The sequence below is a fragment of the Amia ocellicauda genome, chromosome 11, assembly GCF_036373705.1.
Source record: "Amia ocellicauda isolate fAmiCal2 chromosome 11, fAmiCal2.hap1, whole genome shotgun sequence".
NCBI lineage: Eukaryota > Metazoa > Chordata > Actinopteri > Amiiformes > Amiidae > Amia > Amia ocellicauda.
The window spans coordinates 14,704,368-14,711,902 of record NC_089860.1 but is presented as its reverse complement, the minus strand read 5'-3'; positions in this window follow the sequence as shown (position 1 = coordinate 14,711,902).

The following is a 7,535-nucleotide window of genomic DNA, read 5'->3' as shown; positions in this document are numbered from 1 at the left end:
TGCCTTTCCGAGCATGGGCAACACATGGTGTGCACTTCCTCATGGCCATGTCACCGTCCATTAGTCAAGCAATTCTAGGCCAAAATGGACACGATTTACGTTTACACAACAGCCCCCTAATCCGCGCATGCGCGTCATCGAGTGTGTGCCTGGCGTCGCCGGTGTTGCTGTTGCAGGTACTGCACGTCACACTTTTATTATTCACAGTTGTTCACAATTCCCTTTGTCTAAGCATTTTAATTTATCTTACTTATTCGGTGGCAGTTTGAAGCGTATATAACCTATATTGTGCCAGTCGTCTTTAACTACTGTTGTTTCAACCCGACATTTCATAAGTATGTGGTAATGTTGCTTTTGTAATCAGTATAATCTGGTTTCAGAAACATGAAGGCGTTGTTTTATCTCGTACTATTGCTTAAGGCAGTGACAAGACAAAAAGGCTAAATGAGGTGACGTTTTTGTGTAACAGAAATAGCATATCTGTCCAACATACTTGCATATTTGATCAAAAACTGGGTTCCAAATGATTCATACCCTGTACTTTCAGTCTCAGTGTTTTATAATTGCATGTATTTATCCAAAACCCCACAAAAATTCACTGTACACTTTTCTTTGCTAAAACTAACATTTTTACACTGGGCACTGTAGATTTACAATTAGTACAATGTGATCTGCAACTGTGTGGAGGTGCAGAAATGCATGCAGATCTTTACTAAACTTTATTATTGTTGGATTTAGACCCTTTCCTCTTCTAAAAAAAAAGTATGTTGAGCAAGGGTGACACAGTTAAAACAGAAATAGTACAAGACCAAATAAACGCTTTAGTAATACATTAAAGTGGAACCTTTTAAGAAACTTCAGTTGCAATTACATTGACCTAATTGCACACCATTTTTAAGGACTTTTTCCCCCAATCAGAAACAGACAGGTTTAATTGTGCCAAAAGATCAACTGGCAGGAGATTAATATATAAGAATGGGTCCCTTTTACACTTTGGAGCCAAGCGAAGATGCTTTAACAGCAACTGGTGTCAGAAACAACAAAAACAGCGGAGCAATACTATTGAATATGTATGTAGAGCAGTACATTAAAGTACACTTACATTTAAAATAGGATACCCTATAGTTGTAGTTAAAAGCATTAAATACCAACCATTTGTAAGAATAGTAATTTGTTTACCGACTGTGCCCCCATGTAATTTAGTTGCATGACGCCTGATCGACACAATTTTAATGTTGACCCTTTATTTTTATTTTTGTTTTCATTTTCTCAGAGTTTGCAGTCTGCGTGTACTACTATCACTTCCCATTATACAATTGTTTGCTGATGCTCTTCAAGAATGAATTGATGGTAAGTGATTTCATTTTTACTTCTTGCCAAAATGAAAATGTAGACTTTATGACTTTTTACTTATCAGGCTGTGGAGTAAAGACTGTAAAAACAATTCTTAAATAGGGCTTGTTTTTTCATCTGCCTGAAACTCCAAGTGATATGCGCTGTTATTGAGACCGTTTCGCATTGTTAACCAAAGCAGCAGCTTCTATACCTCAATTGATTTAGAAATACAGATATTCAATGTGTGTCACCAAGAGAAGAGGCTGCTGCTGGAGGGACGGATGTGTTATCGTTGTGCTAGTCAGAGAAACGGAGGAGAAAATCGACTGCATCCCTTTACAATCCATGGTCATGGTCTCTTACAATTCAATAACAGTTTGTTCTCAATTAGATTGCTTTGTAATACGCTGAATGACTTTTTGGAAAATACCTCTGTGCCATCTGGGAAGGACTGTCAAAAGCATAAAAGATTGCATTCTCGGTATACGGCACATTTTTCACTTATTTCACTTTTTTTCTTTTTGTTACCTTTTTTCCCCTTCTTTCTCACTTGTTACGCTTCCTGGAAAATAATATGAAAAGAAACCCTGCCATGCTAGTCCAATGCTTGATTACACTGTGCAAACTGTGGGAGTTCACCCACATCTGATTTGTGAGGTTAAACTGAAAAATTCGATGTCTGAATCAGATTTTTTTAAATATAGAACACAAAGTTTACTTTACTGAATATGTTTGGGTTGTGTAATTGTTTCTAAGATTCTCAGGTTAAAGCAAATAGAAATGAACCAAAATACAGTACAGTGTGAAAGTAAAGTGCAGTAAACTAATTTGAATACAATCTGATTTTTATACTCTAAACTCAAGTTTTTTTCTTATTCCTTTCAAAGACATATTTGCAATAAATATACAATTATACAATAACATATACACTAAATATGTAAATTATATATATATATATTATTATTTGTCATTGTTTTACTTATATCATTATGTATGAGTGTTTATATATATACATATACATACACAAACACTTTCATTTCAAGAGGTTTACTTGTATATGATCAAGACAGCAGGTGGCGCTCTTTAATTTGGGTGTTATACTAGAGATCTGGAGTATCTGCAAAGAAACCAAGACACCTTGATTCTTATTAGCTATTCGAGTATTCTTACAATATGCGTATACGTATTAACACAATCTGATATAAATAACCCTGTTAAACCCCCCAAACGATAGTAAATTAAATATGTTTTTTTCTTAAGTGAGGGAATACATACAATAAATACAGATTTTCGAAATTAATAATGTTGTTACTATATTTCATAACTCTGGAATCTACAACAATAAAACATATAATTCAGCAAAATTGTTGGTGCTGAACTCACATAATGCTTCCATAAGTTTAGTTTTGAGCAGGATACCAGCGCTGGAGTTTTAGAAACCTTCCTGCTAATTTACAATTTGAGTTCTACTCCCGTCAGCCTTTGTAAATTCTTCCAGTTATGGAAGAATTGTGATTTATGTTTTATTTTATTTCATTGAATTTTGTTTGTTCTTAAGAAACTGGTGTGGCAGCGTTAAAGTGAGACATTGAGGAAGCAGGACTCCAGGGCTCCCCGTGTTGTGGTGTGACTCTCGTGAGTGAATGGGAATAGGTGAGCGTGACGCATCTGTGTTTGAGTCAAAGCGCGGCCTGCCGCTGACAGTGCGCGGACGAACACTGGGCTCCTGCTGAGCATTTATCACTGTGAAGCACCGCCTTTGTTTGGAGCTTGTTTACCTTGCTTCCCTGAGTCTCAATGGAGAACAATGATGGCTAGATAAACAGCTCATTCACTGCCTTCCTTCCCCTCGTCCCATCACGAGACATGGACGGCCAGCAAAGTAAGTGATCAGCTTATCATGGAGTGGAGGAAAGCCCGATAGACACACCACTGGTAACTCTGCATCGCCACATCAAAATACCCAGTCGGTGGTCGGTTCTTACATGGGTCGATGCTGAAGGGAGCTGTTCGTGTACAGGTGATTGTCACAGAGGGAACCAAACAGTTGCCATTTAAATGTACCCAGGGGAAACCTTGACTTAAGGTTAATGGGGAGAAGGGAATAGATTTCGTTTTTTTGTTATTTTATGTATTTTTTCCAATTGGTTACAAACTAGAAGAGGAAAATATCAAGTTGGCATAGTATTGCTGCTTGGTGTCGGGGTGGTGGGGGGTTGGTGGAGTTGGGGGTGGGGGGATTTGAGGGGTGGTTTGGGAATAGTCAGTCTAAACCAGCTGCATAGCAAAACCGCCGCCCATTCCCACTCTACAACAAAAGATGAAAGCATGTCATGCTGGGTGGCAAGGACACCAGGTGACTCCAGAACCTGATGGGTTTAACCAAAGTGTGCTTTAATGCGTAAAACCACATCCAGTAGCATAAAGACCATTAGGAGATTTTTCTTCTTCTTTTTTTCCTTTTCTTTTTTTTTAATTGCGACCACATTATCTTTTCTCCAGCATGCGAACAATGAAATGGTCTGAGGGTGGCACCAGATTGGCCCTCCATAACAAGGGCAACACATTTATGGCCTAATTTGCACATATCAGGTTGCACGTGAGAAAACATGTATGTGTGGGTAGGGCTGCTCACCTCGCAGATTCAGACAGGCTCTCGCATTGTCAAACACGGCTTAGGGATGAGTTTCAGGGACAGCCCTGGTTACGCAACTAATCAGGGAGGATGGAGCAATGGGAACATGGATGGGGAACAGACAGATTTCAAAATCTGTATCAAAATTCCACTTTTTAACATAGTGGAGTTGTAAAGGTAATGCTTGGGACAACCCCCAATCATTTGCTAGCCTAATGTAAAATCCAGGTTAATACTTCTTCATATTAATTTATTCCTACTGCAATTCTGTCATCATCCGTGCAGTGGGGTCCCAACCACCTCGTCCTTGTGGCAGGACTGTCATCTCTCAGTCAAGTAGGTTTGTGCCTGTAGATAACTACAGATAAATAGACAAAATCAATATTCATGATTATTTGCATTTAATAGGAACTTCCTGGATAACTATTATGAAATCTAAGAATCATTCAGTATCATATATAAAAATAGTGTGTCCTCGCTTCAGGGTTCAGGTGTATTCTTCACTGAAGACAAATACAAATTTAACATCTTTCATAATCCTTGATTTGTGGGGATGTGCAGGGAAAGTTAGTCAAATTATTTTCAGTCTGTAGACGTCTTTCTGTGTTTCATCATCAAGGACGCTACAGAACAAATTAGAAAATACTTATTTTGTTTTATTGGGCAATTTCTACTAGCGCCTTATGGATATTGATTTAGACTGGGATATATGTACTAAATAAATAGTGTTATTAAGAAGAAAAGCTTCACAACAACCAGAAATGCAGTGAGTAATGTGATCAATGGAGCTTTGAGATCTATAAGGCCAGGGAGTCACTGCATGCCCACCCCTGCTCCTCTTCCATTAGCATGCGAACAGGCAACATGCTTCACGGCTCTGAAGGTATTGACAGGTTTGTTAATCATTTTCCCATTTCTCAGTCTGAAAGCCTGGGCCAAAGCCAAGCCATGCCACTTACTGACAGTTCTGGATGATGGACGCCTGCTCTACCCAACACCATCCAGGAAAGATCAATTTAGAAGTGAATGACCTCATCTGCTCCATGCATAATGGAAAAGGAAGCCATTGCATGGAAGCGCCACACTACATCAAATCGAGAGTGGGCTGCTCGCCCACGAATGTGAATGCAGCACCTTCAGAGTACAGCAGACCGGCCAGCTCATTGATCGCTGCTCCCTGTAGCTTAGCGCAGTGTGTGAATAACACAAAGAGAAACTGGGATGTGTGCCACCCTGTTACAGGACTGGCCTCCATGTTGTTTACTGCACTCTCGTTATTTCTTATCTCCCTGCCATTGTCCATGAGGACTGAAGCCATACTGCACATCTGTTTGTAAAGGATTTAACTTCAGCATTTTTCAGTTTGAACTAATTCAAATTTACTCATTGCAAGGAGAGTAAAGAAAAAGGTATCAATTATTGATTCTTAATGAACCTGCAAGGTGAACCCAAAAAACATATTTACATGATATTGTTTTTTGGCTGTGAAATGCTTTGCTCTCTATTGAAAACCCAAGGAAAAGCTTGACTACACAGGATCCACAGCGCAAATCGCAGACTCCACATTTCCTTTCATTTTTAACGCAACTAGAATACATACAGCAAACCCTCTGTTGCTATTCCTGCATTAACTGCACTTCAGAGCAAAGTAATTAAAGGCCTTCTGCAACTGTGTATGAGAAACATGCTCCAATAGTATTTAATATCTCTTTTTGGTATTTTTATAAAGGATTGACACATCTCATTGGCCACCCCTCCCCCCTCACCTCCCACCTTTGCCCTGCACCCCCCCTCTCCGTCACTACCATCACAGGCAAGTAATTATTCTAGACTTCCAGCTTCCCCTGGAACTAATGTGATAAAATCTAAGAAAAAGACAAGGTACACAAAGAGAGAGATGTTGCCTCGGGCAGGATGGCTGCCAAAGGTCTAAGCCAAGGCAGCCTGCAAATGGGATGTAATGGGATTTTCTGGGGCTCAGATTGATCTCCTGCTTGCTCATTCAAAGCTCCAGTCTTTCACAGTTGGGGCGGCACACTTCGGCCCCCGTCTCCCCCACCTGCAGTAGGGGCCCCATTGACCCACAGCAGCAGGCTGGGTGCTTAAGAAGTCATTACTACAGGTGAGGCATAGTCTATGAGTTGAGGGGGGGGTTGTTGTTAGGGTTAATGTGGGGCAGCCAGGATGGGGGGGTGTTCTCTCTTGGTGAATATATGTGTCTATGCAATACCCACACACTGTAATGATGTAGTAAATAAATCAAAAGTAACAAGTATTATTTGCATTTTCTGCAGTTATACAGTTATATGGGTTGTGTACAAAATACGTCAGCACTTTTTGGATGCTTTAGGCTGGGAGAGGAACAAGGCAAAGAGGTTGAGCAAGAGAGTGTTTGCAGAGGAGACATTCCTCAAATATAACGACCATCTGAAAATGAATGTTAATTTAATCAGCGGGAACTGAATGGACATAAATAATATGAAATCAAATGCAATGAAATCAATGGCAGATCAGAACTCACAAGGAGCGTTTCTGGTTCAATGCCAAGGCCTGTTATAACTATCCTAGAAGTAGACAGGGCAGCTTTTCAGGTGTCTTACTGTAAAATCCTACAGTGAAGGATTAATGTCTATCGGTATGTTAAAGCACCACACTTTGCAGGCAGTGATATTGTAAAGCTGCACATGATCGAGTTTTCCCTAAAGGAAATTCACAGAGGTGCGGCCAGTCCAGACCTTCAGTGTATGAGTATGAAAGTGGACGAGCAGGTGTCTTCACTTGGCTATCCACTTAGATCTGCATTGCAAGTATAAGTCAAAGACAGAATCTCCATGTCTGGAGGAACAGAACTGATTTGTAATTAAAAATATCCAAGTCATCCTTTTTTGTTTAAAGGAAGAACTAAGCTGTTTTGGCTCAGTGCAAAGTCAGGGATAGGGTTTTTTAGGGATAGGGATTTGCTCGTCATGCAAAGAGTGCCAGCAGGAGGATTTATTTCCAACCTGAGAGCCTGGCTAATGACAGCTACGGAAACCCCTCTAGGGCTTGAAATGATCTCGGGCACCTCTGACAGTAAAGTCAACACTGCAAGCTTTTTGGAAAAGCAGAGGAGCCTGGTCAGGCAATTTCAAGTGGCCGTGCTTTCAAAGCTTTGTTATCCACTTTGGGCTGCCCTCTTTGACCTCCCTGTGAGCTGCTTGGCTTGTGGGGAAATGGAGAGGGCTCTGGTGTGTTTTATTGTGATGGGGAGAGGGTTCAGACACATACAGGACAGACTGTATTCCCACAGGAATTGGGAGGGTAAGAACACTGCCAAAAGGTGAACAAGAGAAGAACTTGTAGATCCTTTGAAAGGGTAAAGAGGCAAAAGATCAATGTATACAGACGACCCTCTCGTTGTGCAAGTCTGTCCTACACCATTCCATCCTCTAAAGCTCTTTGTTCAACTTTTATTTCTAATAAAAAGCTACAGAGTGCTCCTATTTCGTCCCGAGGCAGTGGCAAAATGCCATAGTTATGCATGCTGTTGTCCTTAAAGGGCAATAGCAGCTACATCCAAGATGCC